Genomic DNA, 16099 nt, shown 5'->3' with positions numbered 1-16099 from the left:
GTGGTCAGTCTCTTCGTTGAGTAGACCGATTAGGTTGATGACATGGTTGTTTGGTTTTGGTTTGTTCCAGATATTGGTCTCCATCCTTTGTTCCAGTCTTTGGTGATGTAGGGCATCCATAGGGTAATGGATTCAAATTTGCCCCCGATTCTTGTTGGAATGTTGTCCATGGTGTTGTCCGGATTGGGGTGGTTTATCAATTGGCACGTTGCATTTGGCATCCCGGTCGGGTCTGTATTTGTTTTGCTTCTTGCCTGTGGGTTTGTTGCTGGTAGTAGTCCCTCTTTAATTACAAAACAGTCATAAGTGGATAGGTATCGAGCGATATAGTCTGTCTTTGCTCTATTTTTTGTATGTGTCCTCAGGCTGTCTGGCTTATTTGAAGGGATTGTGTCCTCCGACGTATTCCTTATCTTTGATAATTCGTCTCCAGCTTGCTGGCCTTGGAAATTTTTACTCTGTAGAGGGCACTGCGCATCGACGTCTGCCGAGTCGATGTCCCTCGACAGCCACCGTATCCGCGCCGACGTCACCATGCCCATAAATAACCACGCGCGGCATCCGTTGCTCAGTTCCGTTTTTCCGTGCTTCGTGGGGCCTCGGAATATCGTTGCTCAGTTCAGTCAGATAAAACCTTTTATATTTACTCGATAAAACCAACTCGTTCTCGATGGCTTCTTCATCGGAACCGACGACTCCGCGGTCCGGATTCAAAAATGTCCAGACTGCGGAAAGAAAATGTCGATAACGGATCCTCACATGATCTGCTTGTGGTGCTTGGGAGTCGAGCACCATTGTTCGGAGTGTGAGGACTGCATGTCCATGACGGCGAAAGCCTTGAAGGAGCGCAAGGGGAAGCTCGAGAGAGGTCAGTCAGTCAAAACCTCCTCGAAGGTTTCTTTGGCCGAGTTGAGACATTCGTCTCCTTGCCGTCGAAAGCATTCCCATTCTAGGACTCGAAGTAGCTCCCACCATTCGTCGAGATCTAGACACTCAAAGAAGAGACGTTGAAGATCCCCTTCCTCGTCATCTTCTGTTTCTCCAGAAAGGGTCTCCTGCCCCACAAAACACAGCTCTCAGGCTGAGTGGGAGGAATTCAGGAAGAAAATGCTAAGCGTCTTCGATAAAGTGGCCTCGACCCCCTCGAAGACAGCTGAGGGTGATACCCCGCGTGAAAAACCCAAAAAATCAAAACGCCGCGAGTCGCTGCACCCGGCAAAAGAGTCCACCCGAGAGAGCCACGGCCATCGGGTAAGAAGGCACCATCTTCGACACCGTCGTCGAAGATCCCTTCGATGCATGGATCGGTGCCATCGACGCCGTTGTCGAAGGGCTCTTCGACGCATCGTTCGATCGAATCAACGCCATCGTCGACGCCGACATTGACGCCGATAAAAGAGAAAACCACGGCTACTTCACAGCCAACAGTTATACCAAGAGCCTCCGGCACGACGCCGAGAACGTCGTCGACATCCTCGAGTAGGGTCCCGATCCTCTCGAGTTCTTCGAGGCCGCTTCCAGTTTTCTCGACGCCTTTCTCGGCGCCTTCGAAGCCTGTCACATCGGCGTTGACGACATCGACATTTTCTCGCCCAATAATGACGAGTTTGGCTCCTTCATCCTTAGAAATGGGTTTTACGCCATTTCCGAGGTCAGAGTACCCCGGATTATCTTCAATCTATGAAGAAGGGGAGGATTCTGACCAGGAAACCTTCGGGTTGCAGAGGACCACACTACCTATTTCAGAGGATTTTACCTCTGAGGAAAGAAGGTTGAAAGACCTACAAGAATCATTACATGAGGCAAGTGGGCTGGACACTTCCCCAGAAGTGGAATTTGTCAAACCAGACCCAGGGGAACATGCCGAAACACCCTATAGAACCCTGATGGCAAGGATTATTGAATTTATGGGTTGGTCTGCGCCTTCACCTGTTTTTCAACAGGATGACCTGACAAACATACTAGACAAAGGTCCACAGGAGGATCCTGTGGTCCCCTTCCATGCAGCCTTGCAAAGGAAGATTTCATCAAATTGGGAAACTCCTGAGGTTATCCCTGCAGTCAATAAAAGATTGTCAGCCAAGTATAGGGTAGCTGGGGCTGACCCCAAATACTTATCAAAACACCCGACTCCAGAGGACCTGGTGGTTCAAGTGGCAACTTCATCAAGCAGCAGATCCGCTTACCCTCCTGTCCCACAGGATAGAGATGACAAAAGGTACGATTCTATGGCAAAAAAAGTCTTTTCTGCTTGTAGTATGGCGTTGAAGTCCATCAACGCCACCTGTACGCTCGCCAGGTTCAGTCACACAGTGTGGGAGTGTGCTTCATCAGCGGCTGACTGCATACCGGAAGGAGAGGAAAGGGAAGCCTTCCTTAACATCATTAAAGATGGCAAAGATGCCATGTGTGAATCACTTCAAACTGGCATCGATTCCGCTGACAGTATCAGCAGGGCCATGGCGGCAAGTACGACAATCCGCAGGCATGCGTGGTTGCGAAAGTCTGGCTTTGCTCCAGATGTACAGGCCAGACTTTTGAATATGCCCTTTGACGGGTCTTCTTTATTCGGTAAAAAGGCTGATGACAGTCTGGAAAAGTTGCAAACATCTAAAGCAGCAGCAAAATCTTTAGGAGCTGCAATCCGCCAAACTCCTTTTCGCCCCTCAGGAACCTCTGGGAGAGGAAAGTCCTTTCGCTATTATTCCGAATTCGGGAAAGGCAGAGGACAGCCGGCTCAAAGAGGCCAAAGGAGATCCACCCGAGGTGGACGGATCAAAAGTACTAAAGCCGCAGCAGCAGCAGGTGCCTCTTTACCCTCGGCATCGGCATCAGCCGCCCCCAAACCACTCTGAGGTCTTTCCACACAAAACACCTGTATGGGGCAGGTTAACTCACCATCGGACGGAATGGCAGGCTATTACGTCAGATGCTTGGGCATTGGAGACAGTTGCCCAGGGTTGCTGCCTACCCTTTCTACACATCCCTCAGAGTCATCCACCGGGGCACGGCTCCCTAAAAGTTCCAGATCCGCTCCTCTCGCAGGAAATTGTAGACCTGCTAGAGAAAGGTGCCATAGAACCGGTACCTGTAGCGGACAGGAACAAGGGCTGGTACTCCCCCTACTTTCTCATACCAAAGAAGGACGGAGGACTGAGACCCATCCTGGACTTACGAGAATTGAACAAGTTCCTCAGGAAGGACAAGTTCAAGATGGTAACTTTCTCTCAGATCCTTCAGGCCCTCCAGCTCCAGGACTGGCTGGTATCTCTGGACCTTCAGGATGCTTATTTCCATGTTCCAATCCATCTCAAACACAGGAAATACCTGAGGTTCGCAATTGGCGGCTCTCATTATCAATTTCGAGTTCTTCCATTTGGGCTGACCTCCGCCCCGAGGGTCTTCACCAAGCTAATGTCGGTAGTGGCTGCGAGTCTAAGGAGGGAAGGGATCCACGTCTACCCCTACCTGGAAGATTGGCTAATCAGAGCTGTATCTTCGGAACAAGCTCAGATCCAGCTAGATTATGTCTGCCACTTCCTTCACAAACTGGGCTTCTTGCTCAATTTAAAGAAGTCACAGATGATACCATCATAGAGACTCCAGTTCATTGGAGCGGTCCTGGACACTTCCCTGGGAAAAGCCTCGCCACCAGAGGTGAGGGCTCAAGATATTCTTCTGATGGTCACCAAGTTTCAAAATGCCCAACGTCTCCCAGCCTTCGACTTTTTGAGGTTGCTAGGACTCATGGCATCCTGCATTTTCCTTGTGCCAGAGGCTCGCCTGAGAATGAGATCTCTTCAGTGGGCACTGAGAACTCAGTGGTCGCAATTCTCAGGGAGAATGACAGATCTCCTCCGGATTCCGGACAAGGTAGCCCATGACCTTCAATGGTGGGCCTATCCAGAGAACATCTTGAAAGGAGAACTGTTTTGGCAACCATGGCTGGAGATAACAGTAGTCACAGATGTCTGACTCACGGGTTGGGGAGCCCATGCCAACGACTTGACCATCAGCGGTCGTTGGTCTCCATCAGAGTCCAGACTACACATCAACCTATTAGAGCTGAGAGCGATCAGACTAGCGCTGAAAGCTTTCCTGCCATCAGTACAGGGGAGAAATGTCCTGATAATGACGGACAACACGGTGGCCTTGCACTACCTCAACAAAAGAGGAGGCGTAGGGTCACTGCTACTGTGCAGAGAGGCAATGCAGCTCTGGTTTTGGCCAATTCAGGAAGGAATCTCTCTATCGGCAGTCCACCTAGCCGGTGAGAAGAACTTGACAGCGGACGCTCTGAGCAGGCAGAGCACAGTCTCCCACGAGTGGGAGCTAGCTCAGGAAGTCCTTCAAGAGATCTTCTCCCTTTGGGGAACCCCTCAGGTGGATCTGTTCGCCACCAGCACCAACAGGAAGTGCGATCTGTTCTGTTCAAGGGAATTTCCCCCGAGAGGAGCTCTAGGGGACGTGTTCGTAGTGGACTGGGAGTTCCCACTCCTTTACGCGTTTCCACCAGTCCCTGTTATTCCTCAAATGATCAGGAGGTTGAGAAGATTCCGGAATACCATGATCCTAATTGCCCCGGACTGGGCCAGGAGAACGTGGTACCCGGACCTTCTAGATATGTCCATCTGTTCTCCAATCCGTCTTCCAATCAAAGAGAATCTTCTCTCACAGAAGGGAGGTCAGGTTCTCCATCCAGCTTGGCTGCTGAAAGGGTGAGGTACAAGGATTGGGACCTCCCTGATGACGTCATGGAGGTGTTGCTTTCGGCCAGAAGGCCAGCAACAAAGTCTTTATACCGCTGCCGTTGGAACAAATTTTGCAGCTGGTGTAGAGAAGAGAATATCGACCCTTTTTCATGTGGTACACCAACGGTGTTATCGTTTCTACTCTACTTGGCAAACTCAGGCCTTCAAGTTGGCACTGTAAAAAGCTATCTCGCAGCGCTTTCAATCTTCAAGTGCACTGCGGAGGAACCATTGTATTTCAAGCTACCTCTAGTAATACAATTTCTCAAGGGATTAACTAATGTTTATCCTCCAAGACCATTCCAAGTTCCCTTATGGGACTTAAATTTAGTCTTACATTTCCTAATGGGTACTCCATTAGAACCACTCCACTCTTGTTCGCTGAGATTTCTCACTCTTAAAACTGTCCTATTGGTAGCACTAACATCTGCTAGGAGGGTGAGCGAATTACAAGCTCTTTCTTGTAAACCCCCCCCATACAATTTTCCATAAGGACAAAGTTGTCCTACAGGTGAAGCCTAATTTCCTCCCAAAGGTGGTTTCTGAATTTCACATCACTCAGAAAATTACCTTACCTTCGTTCTACCCTCCTCCACATCCGGAGAAAGAGGAAGAAAAGCTACATAGGCTGGACCCAAGGCAAGCTCTGAGCTTTTACATCAGCAGACCGGCTAGGATTAGGCAAGCAGACCAACTGTTTGTAGGATACTCAGGTCACAAGTTGGGACTACCCATAACAAAACAGACCATTTCCAGGTGGATTATTTTGGCCATTCTGGAATGTTACAAACTGGCAGGGAAAGAGCCACCCCAAAATGTTAGGGCTCATTCAACCAGGGGTATCGCAGCCTCTTCAGCCCTCCAAAGAGGGGTACCGGTACGAGACATATATGCGGCTGCCACATGGTCGTCCGCACATACATTCACAAAATTTTACAACCTGGATTCCTCCACTAGTCAAGAGACCAGATTTGGCAAAGCCGTATTACATTCGGTTCATTCCTAAAAGGGATACATGACATTATTACTCCCACCTCAAATTACATGCCACTGCTATGGGAGTCTATCTAAGATAAAGAATACGTCGGAGGACACAATCACTTCGAAGAACAAGTTACTTCTTACCTTGTAATGTTCTTTCGATGGGATGTTCCTCCGACGTATCCCTCATCGCCCCTCCCATCCATCCCCGCAGTAATAATTCCATTGTGGTTGCAGCTTACGCTCCTTCAAGGTCAATAACCAATTCAGACATGACTTATCTTATGCTACAAAACGGACCTGAGCAACGGACGCTGCAAGTGGCTATTTATGGCCATGATGATGTTGGGGCCGATACGGTGGCTGTTGAGGGACATCGACTCGGCGGATGTCGACGCTCAGCGCCCTCTACAGAAAAAACATTTCAGAGGCCAGCAAGCTGGAGACGAATTATCAAAGATAAGGAATACATCGGAGGAACATCCCATCGAAAGAACGTTACAAGGTAAGAAGTAATTTGTTCTTCTTCACTAGATTTTTTGGAGTTGTGAGATCTTGCCGGTCGGCACCTTCCTGTGCAACTGAGGTTTCCTTTTTATTTCTGTTGTCCATTCTAGCTTCTTTGTCTTTCTTGTGGCGAGGCAGTGTGTTTGGGTTGTGGGTCGGATTCCTTTGGGTGGGAGTTCTCTTTGGATTGGTATGTTTCCTGGTCCTTGGGATTAAGTCTTCACTGTTTGTGGTAGTTGATGAGGTTCTGGTTGTTGAACCAGGGGTTGTTTACCCTCGTGTTTGGTTGTTTACTAGTTTTCCTTTGTGCCTCTGTTGTGGTTTTTGGGGGACCTTTGGTTATTGTTGTGGGTTCACTTCTGTCTTGTTCCGAGGGGTTGAGGTTGGTGAGTCGCCCAGTGCAGTTCTGTCTAACATTTATGGTGTGGGTTCTGGTGAGTAGCTGTACAACACCTCTGAGTGGGCTAGCTAGGGTGGTGGGTTTTCAGTTTGGCCATGGGGTGTGGTTCTGTTAGACATTTATTAATAGGTTGGTTGCGGCTAGGAAGAGGATGAGCTATGTGACTAGCTATCCGTTGCAGTGGTAGAGACCTTGTGGTTCACATGGACCTTGTCGTTCAACGACCCCTAGGAGTGGGACAGCAGAGTCGGTGGGCAGCCCCTGGATTGGGGGCATGGCAGTGGGGGAAACGCCTAGGACTGGAGCACCGGGCACAGTGGGAGATAGCTGAATTGCGAGGAACCAGCGGTGGGTGGAAGGGTCTGGACTGAGGACACAGTAATCAATCAAAAGTAACACAGACCTGAGATACCAGGGGAGTGATGAAGTGGCCCAAGCCGGGGCACAACCGTAAAGCAGCACCACTTAGATTTGGGATACCTTGCAAGTGGCAGAAAAGCACAAATTGAGGACACAGCAGTAAAAGCATCAACACCTAGACTCCAGACACCTGACAAGCGGGGGAAAAACCTAAATTGAGGGCACAACAGCAAAAGCAGCAACACCCAGACTTGGGATACCTGGCAAGTGGGTAAATTGAGGGCTCAAACAGTAAAAGGCACAACACGTAGATGTGGGATACCTCGCAAGTGGGGGAGAAGCCACATTGAGGACACTACAGTAAAAGCAGCAACACCTACATTTGGGATACCTAGCAAGCGGGGGAAACCTACATTGAGGACACAATAATAGAGGAAGCAATACCTAGAGTTGGGATATCTGGCATGTGGGGGGAAAGCCTAAATTGAGGACACAACAGCAAGACAAGCAACACATAAACTCGGGAACACATAGCGAGCGTGAGAAAACCTGAACTACGGACACAACAGCAGAAGCAGCAACACCTAGATTTGGGATACCTGTCAAGTGGGTAAATTGGGGGCTCAAACAGTAAAGGCGCAACACCTAGATTTGGGATACCTGGCAAGTGGGGGAAAAGCCCAAATTGAGGGCACAACAGCAAATGCAGCATCACCTAGACTTGGAACACCTGGTCAGTGAGAGGAAACCTACATTGAGGGCACAAGAGTGAGAGCCGTACTACCTAGATTTGGGATACCGGGCAAGTGGGAGAAAAGCCCAAATTGAGGACACACTAGTAAAAGCAGCTACACCTAGACTTGAGACACCTGTTAAGTGAGAGAAGCGCTAAATTTAGGGCACAAGAGAGCAGCAATACCTAGATTTGAGATACCTGGCAGGTGGGAGAAAATCCTAAATTGAGGACAAACGGAAGAAGCAGCAGAACTTAGATCTGGGATACCCAGCAAGTGGGAGGAAAGTTTAAATTGAGGACACAATGGTAGGACAGTAGCACTTAGATGTGAGATACCTGGCAAGTGGTAGAAAAGCCTAAACTGAGAGCACAACAGTAACGGCAGCAACACTTTTGGGATACCTGGAAAGTGGGTAAATTGAGGGCATAAACAGTAAAAAGCGCAACACCTAGATTTGGAATACCTGGCAAGTGGAAGAAAAGACTAAATGGAGCGCACAACAGCAAGAGCAGAAACACCTAGACTAAAGCCACCTAGCGAGCGGGAGAAAACCTAAACTGCAGACACAACAGCAGAAGCAGCAACACTGAGATGTGGGATACCTGGCAAGTGGGAGAAAAGCCCATATTAAGGGCACAACAGCAAACGCAATAACACCTAGACTTGGGACACCTGGTAAACATGAGAAGGTCTAAATTGAGGGCACAAGACTGAGAGCAGCCCATTCATAAATATTCCGTATGAGCAAGTCATCCAACACTATTGTAAGTAAAATAACATGTTCTTTCAGATCCTTCTTTGTTATACTTGATATTGAACTGTGCATTTTTTTATCTTTGATTCAAATGTTTTTGTGAATGCTACTGGGAATTGTTTTAGCTGTGCTATGCTGTGAACAGGCTGCTAGAATACGAATCTGAGCTGCACGCACATATGATGAAAAAGTACACACAAACTGGTTTGTGCACCCTTGTGTCGCAGGCATTGAGCCACTCTCCCAGAATGCTTTCATGCATTTCACTTTCACTCTCCTCAAGGTTTCATGAAAGGCAGAAACCCTGGTAGAGATGGATGGGAGAGGCCTAGTCTTTCTTTCCTCTCACTTTCATATTTCTGGAGTCCCGGGTAAGTACGTCAGACAATGGTGTTTACTTGCAATTGGTTATAATGGAAATTCTAACATTATGTTAAATAGCTAACATATAATAAACGTGGCATCTTTTCAGATTACAAATGGTGCAGTTCTTTCATTTGTGCAAATTTATTTGCTTAGCCATGATCATAAGTTTGCAAACTGCCCCATCGTCTATAGGGCGCGATCAGGACAGCCCTTTTGAAATTTAGAAATGTGGGGATTCCCACGATTGGGACCATTGGCAGTTTTAGACTGGACTTTATGATGTATTAAGTCCTCCACATTTGGAGAAGGCTTTGCTAAGCTAGGGTGAAGTGTAATTTAGGCAATTTGAGGAAATGTGCACAACATTTCTTAAGCTTACTGCATAGATAGAAATGGCTGCATAGTTTTTTTTTTTTTTTTTTAAATATTTTATTGATTTTATATTTTAGAAAAACAAACGCACAACACAATACAACTGTTAATTATTTACAGAAACCACAAAAGAAAATACGAGAAAGGAAAAAGAAAAAAAGAAAAAACTCCCCCCACCCCCCATCAAGCCAGAGCCGGCTCCCTTATATCCTCAGTCGGGGCACCGTCAGGAGAAACATTGTCCGTAGGCACATCTTCAGAATTCTCAGATTCGTCCAAGCCCTGTTGTGGGTTGGTCATAGAGGCCACCAATTGTCGCCAGGCCAGCAAGGGCCCTATCTCCTCCTTGCCCCCTCTAGTGACTGCTTCAAACCAAACCACGGATTCAGCCTCCGCCCACCTCATAAGGTCCGCCCACCATAGTTCCACTCTCGGCCTGCTAGCCGATTTCCAGTTCATGGCAATCCTGCGTTTGGCCAGAACATATGCCAGGTCCCTCAGCTTGCTCAGGTGCCTAAAGTGTCTGGGCCTGGGGAAGATCCCAAGCATACATGACCAGGCAGATCCCATGTCCAACACCACTCCCCCACTTGCGAGCTTCATCTTGACCTCCTCCCAAAATCTATACACTTCCGGGCAGGCCCAAAACATATGTAGCAACCCAGCTTCCACCTCCCCACACCTGGGGCATTTTTGAGTGATCGAGCCTCCGAACCGTGCGATCTTCTGGGGAGTCAGGTAGGCCCTGTGAGTAATGTAGAACTGGAGTTGTTGGAGCCGTGCATTTCGGGACACCTTTTTATGATATCCCAGGACCCTCTTCCACTGACCCTTCGTCATGAGTTCACCCATCTCCTCCTCCCATTCATGCCTCAGTTGGGGCAACTCTTTCCCAGCCTTCGTTCTGAGGAGTTCGTATATCCGTGATATTTCATGCCCACCCTCTGAGACATCATACATAGTTTCAAGGGTGGCATCAGGATCATCTGCCAGTGCCGTCTCCGGCCATCTCTTTCGTACTCGTTTAACTAGCCTGGCATGGGTGATGTACTGGCCTCTGTGCACCCCCGTCTCATCCTGCAACTTTTGAAAGTCCAGCGCCTCCCCCTCTCTCCATATGTCCCCAAGCGTGGCCAGGCCCACCGGCTCCCAGTGCCTACGGACAGAGTGAAACAGTTGGGTGTCGTTTTCGCACAGGGCCACCAGCGGGACCTGCCAAGATAGTGGTTCTGACTCCCCCATCAATTTCCATGTTCTGTGCCAGACCTCCCATCCCAACCTCAATAGCCACCCTCTTCCCGTCAGTTTATTCCTATGTAGCCACACTACCTCTCTCAGGAAGTATGGGGCCGCATCCTCACGCAGCAACCTAGATTCCGCCGAATCTTCATCAGACAACCACCTGGCCACGTACAACAGTTGTCCCGCCAGATAATATAGTTCGAAGTTGGGCAAGCCTATACCCCCCTTCTCGTGCGGGTTCTGGAGCTTCCACAGGGCCACCCTATTCCTGGAGTTACCCCACACGAAGCCCCTACACATACTATGAAGTCGTACAAATAGGCTCTTAGGGATCAAATACGGGACGTTCACGAAGAAATGCAGGAGTCTTGGAAGGACCACCATTTTTAGCAAAGCCGCCCTCCCCATCATGGACAGGGGCAATCTGGACCAGAATGTCATGCTGTTCTTGACCCCCTCTATGGCTCTCTCTGTGTTATGCTTGTGCACCGCCTCAGTCCGGTGGTAAATATTTACCCCCAGGTACCTAAACGTGTCGGTCCGCCATGATATTGGCAACACAGGCAGCCTCTCCAACGGGACGTCCCTGTACCCGCCCAAAGGGAACAGGCTAGACTTCCCGGGGTTCACAGATATGCCCGAGAGGGCAGCGTAATGATCCAGTACTTCCAGTACGTACTGCAGGTTCTCCTCCGGGTAGCGGAGGTACAACAGCATATCGTCCGCATAGAGAGATGTTAAGTGGCTGCCGCTGGCAGTGTTAATGCCCACCTCTCCGTATTGTTGCCGCAGGCATATCGCCAGCGGTTCCAGCGCAAGTATATATAACATGGGTGACCAAGGGCATCCCTGCCTGGTCCCCCTGCTAAGCTGCCAGGCATCCGAGACTGTGGCCCCAGTCTTGACCCTAGCCACCGGGCTGCTATATAACAGCTGGACACATCTGATATAACCAGCGCCCACGCCGTATCCCTGCAGGGCCGCTTTCAGCCAAGGCCATCTCACTGAATCAAAGGCCTTGACCGCATCCAGCGACACTACCGCCATCTCGCCCGTGTCATCCTTAGTATGGTCGATAACGTGGTGCAGCCTCCTATGGTTATCACTGATATTCCTGCCTGGGACATATCCCGTTTGATCCGGGTGGATCAGCTTGCCAATCACCTTCTTCAACCTGTTGGCCAGCACCGCCGTGAGTATTTTGCTGTCCTGGTTTAGCAGGGACAGAGGTCTATAAGATCCACACTCAACAGCCGGCTTGCCTGGTTTCAGTAATGGGACAATCATGGCCTCACGGAGGGACAACGGGAGTTCTCCCTGTTCGTATGCCTCGTTAAACAAGGCCAGCAGTGGCTGCAGCAGCTCCTGCACGTACACCTTGTAAAACTCACCAGGCAGGCCATCCGCCCCAGGTGCCTTACACGTGGGGAGGCCCCGGATCACCACCTCCAGCTCATCAGAAGTGATAGGGGCATCCAGTTCCTCCCGCTCCAGGTCGTCTAGGGTGGGCAGACCAATGTCTTCCAGTGTGTTCAGGATGTCCTGGCTCCTGTCCTCCCCAGTGTCCTCATACAAACGTTTGTAGAACCTGAGGAATTCCTCGTTCACCCCATCCTGAGTGTTGCGAAGACCACCGTCCTCACCACGGATCTCATGAATAACCACTCGGGGGGACTCACTCTTGTACAGCCAGGCCAACAGTCTGCCTGGCTTGTCGCCCCCCGCGTGCAGCCGCTCGGTGTATTTCCTATGGTTCAGTCTACATAGTCGGTCCCAAAGAGCGCTGCACGCCACCTGAAGGTCTCTCATCCTAGACTTGTCTACCTGAGTGGCATTCTCAAGACGAGCCAGGCTCTCCAGTTCCCTTTCGGTGTCCTGAAGCTCCCTCTCGATACCCCCTTGAAGTCCCTTGGATTTAGAGATGGCCACTCCGCGCACCACTACCTTAAAGGCCTCCCACAGAGTTCCCGTAGAACGCACACTACCCGTGTTTATCTCGAAATATTCCCCGATGGCAACCCTCAGGTCCTCCCGGAATCCCTCATCCTGCAGTGCCTCCGACCGGAGTCTCCATGTGGGGACCCGAGACCTAGGGGGTTGGTGTCGCCACTCTACCACCAGGGGCGAATGGTCCGACAATACTCGAGCTTTGTATTCCGCCTCCACTATTTCGCCCGCTATCTCGGCGGTTCCAAACACATAATCCAATCTCGTGTATGAATCGTATGGCGCTGCATAATGCGAATACTGCCTCTCCGTGGGGTGGAGTCTCCTCCACACATCCACCAGTCCCAAGTCTCCTAGCAATGTCCCGAGCGCCTTGGCCGCCGGCGACATTTTCCCTTTGGTGTCAGCGGACCGGTCGATTTTGGGATCTAAGACACAATTGAAGTCCCCACCCCACACCATTGCGCCCCCTACCAAGGGGCCAAGTTTGCCATAGAGGGATCTAAAGTAGGCTGCAGTATCATGATTGGGGGCATACAGGTTGAGGATGTGTACTTCCCTGTTCTCCAGGAGTCCTGTTATCGCCACCATTCTACCCTCCGGGTCCACTATCGAGTCGAGCACCCGGAACGGCACATGCGGCGCCACCCAGGTGATGACCCCTCTAGCATATGCCGAGTACGTGGCACCCACTACCTTGCCCTTCCACTTCCTCATAACCACCTCCAATTTCTCCCTGGTGAGGTGGGTCTCTTGTAGCAGGGCTATGTCTATCCGCATCCTCTTCAGGTATAGCATGACTTTGTTTCGCTTGAGGTAACTATTGAGGCCTCGGACATTCCAGGTAACTATGCGAAGACTATCCGATGCCATCGGTTTGGTCTGTATTCAGCCCCGCCCTCCCCACAATACCCCCTTGGTCTAACACTCCGCCGGCTCTTCCGCCCTTGATCCCCATCCCCCCTCCCTGTTTCCCAACTACACACCACAGCAAACAACCCCTCCCATCCCAACAAAAGCCCAGCTCCATCCCTGGATCTCAGGCCCACCCGCGTCTGGTCTTATCCCGTTTACAAGGAATAGGACCCCGCGGGGCGTCGCCGATCTAACAGCGACCTAACTAACTAGATATATTACTATTGGGGACAAAGTAAGCCACTTGGAGCTCCCAATCAAGTGACCACGGGTAGGCACGCCCAATGGGCCAGCCAGTCAGTACCACATCATACGCATCACATACCGTACAAATGACTATATTCAAGTCCCAATGTCTCGGCCCCATTGCCCCAGGCGGCCCAGCCATAAGCTACTTATCTTCCGTAGTCTCTGCCTGGATGCCCGATTCTTGCGGACTGCCCAGCGCATCTAGCCAGTCCATCGCTTCAGTTGGTGTTTCGAAAAACAGGGATCTGCTTCTGTAGAAAACTTTCAATTTGGCCGGGTAGAGTAGCATGTAGCGATGGCCAGCTTCACGAAGTCTCCTTTTCACCACTCCGAAGTGCATCCGACTCCGCTGTACTTGTAGCGTGTAGTCAGGGTAGGCCGTGATCTTGGCCGATCCTCTGTCAATCGTTCCCCCTTTTCGAAAGAATTCAAGAATCTTTTCGCGATCACGGTAGTTCAGAATTTTCGCGATCACCGGCCGCGGGGGGGCCCCGAGAGGCGGCCTCCTGGTTAGGGCCCTATGAGCTCTCTCAACTGCAAACCCCTGGGTCAGTACCCCGCCGGTAATCTCCTGCAAAAACATGGATTCCACAAATTCCGTGGGGTCTGGCCCTTCAGTTCCTTCAGGTAGGCCCACGATACGAATATTGTTGCGTCTGGCACGTCCCTCCGCCTGCTCCGCTCTGTCCTCCAGGTTGCCCACCCGTTGCACAAGGGCGTGTAGCTCCTTTTTATGAGCAGCGCAATCTGCGGTGTTCGTGGCCGTCTCCTTCTCGATGGTCCCCGCGCGTTCTGAGACCGCCCTCACATCCAGCCTAAGCAGATTCACCTCCTCCTGGACGGCACCGATCTTAAGGTTTAGGCCTTCCTGTAGCTCTTTCATGGCGAGGCCCAGCTTGGTCTCCCATGACACTTTTAAGTCCGCGATCGCCGCCAGCACCTCCTGTATCGTGCCAGGTGACTCCGCGGTCGTCACGGGGGTCTCTTTGATCTTGCCTCCTTCCGCCCCTGGGGGGGACTTGGCGTAAGCCTCCATCGTGGGCTGTTTGGCCTTGGGTTTCACACCTCTCGTGGTCATATTATTGTATGAGTCGGGCGGGGGCCCGTCCCGCCAGGCACCGAGGGGGAGTCACGCCACCCAATGTCCAAAGCCTGACCCACCACACCATGGGGCATCTAACACGCCCGCAGCACCCCAACCACCAGGCCCACGGTCCTATCGTTACAGCCACATCCGTTCGGCTCTCCCGCTCACTGGGCCACCGTGCGTCCTAGGCGGCATATGTTTTAGTCTCCAAGCAAAGGGACGCAAAGGTCCAGCACTCGTGATCGCGACACTGACTTCATGATCCTCGGTGTTCGCAACGTGCCGCCGCCATTTTGTCTTGTCCGCCTGCTCAGGGCTCGTCCCAGGCAATCACATTTATTTCGGTTTCTAAGCCTTCTGGTCGTCCCGAACTTTCACCGGGTGTAGTGGTGGCATTCACACACCTGGACATCGATTTCCAACGTCGGCCGGCCCCCGTGGACGTACCCCTCCATCAGGATCAAAACAGGATCAGCGGAGCTCCTCCAGAGTGCGACCTCTTACATGGCCGTCCAAGCCACGCCCTCCTAAAATGGCTGCATAGTTATTCACTTGAGGTGGTTATGAGTTTTGTTCTGACTGCACTGACTGACTCATTGACTTCACTGACTTTTTGCTGCTTTCTGTCCTATGACACAAACTCCACCATTTTGCCTTATAGAATTGCACCCTGTTTTGGTTTCTAGTCTCGAGTGCCGCTCCTTGCTTTGTAGAATGGTAATGATATACAGTTGGAAGAGTTTGACATTATAACGTAGAGCATTTGATGTCAAATGTTTAGAATCGATTAACAGTGAAATGAGTCTTTGCTCTTCTATATTTTCTTCTGAACTATGTATGTGATGGTGTTTCTATTACAAAATCCTCAATAAACCTTCATTGTAGAAAGAATGTGGGCAAAATGACATATGTTAATGTTAAATCATTTCTTCCTGACTAATATAGCTTATAATTTAGAGAACATAGTGATGAAGAATGTTTGTTAAATAAGGGCAGGAAGAGGTGGAAAGCTGAAAGACCTCTGGACCATAGTGAAAGCGAAAGGAACAGCTTGGGAGCTCAAGCTTCAGGTTACAGAAACCCACATGGTGTTCAATACTCACACTTGGGACACTTGGATTGGCACCAAAGGGTAAGGAATGCTTGAAATCATTGTGCATTTAATCTGGCTTGCAGACATTCTTGACACTGCTGTCATGGTATACCACTGTTTGGCCGACAGGAGTTTTTTCAATGGAATTTTTACCAAAATAATTCCATTGAAAAACAAAAGGAAATATAGAGGGGGGTATAGGGAATAAAAGGTGTAGGGAGGGGGTTTAGGTAGGGGTTAAAATACAGGGAAGGGGTGGCTTGGGGGGGAACCCTAACAAATAGAAGAAAAAAATGTGATGAGGTATTGTGATGTAATTATTTCCTTAAATAATTACA

General features: G+C 50.2%; 1 protein-coding gene across 4 annotated transcripts in view; it reads right to left on the bottom strand.

The window, feature by feature from the left end:
* KIAA0319 (KIAA0319 ortholog) overlaps positions 1–16099 on the bottom strand; it is an 806237-nt gene that overhangs the window by 746817 nt on the left and 43321 nt on the right. The window lies entirely within an intron of this gene.

The sequence above is a fragment of the Ambystoma mexicanum genome, chromosome 5p, assembly GCF_040938575.1.
Source record: "Ambystoma mexicanum isolate Mex_15411 chromosome 5p, UKY_AmexF1_1, whole genome shotgun sequence".
NCBI classification, from domain to species: Eukaryota; Metazoa; Chordata; class Amphibia; order Caudata; family Ambystomatidae; genus Ambystoma; species Ambystoma mexicanum.
Note: the sequence above shows the minus strand (reverse complement) of the source record. Positions and strands in the feature narration are given on the sequence as shown.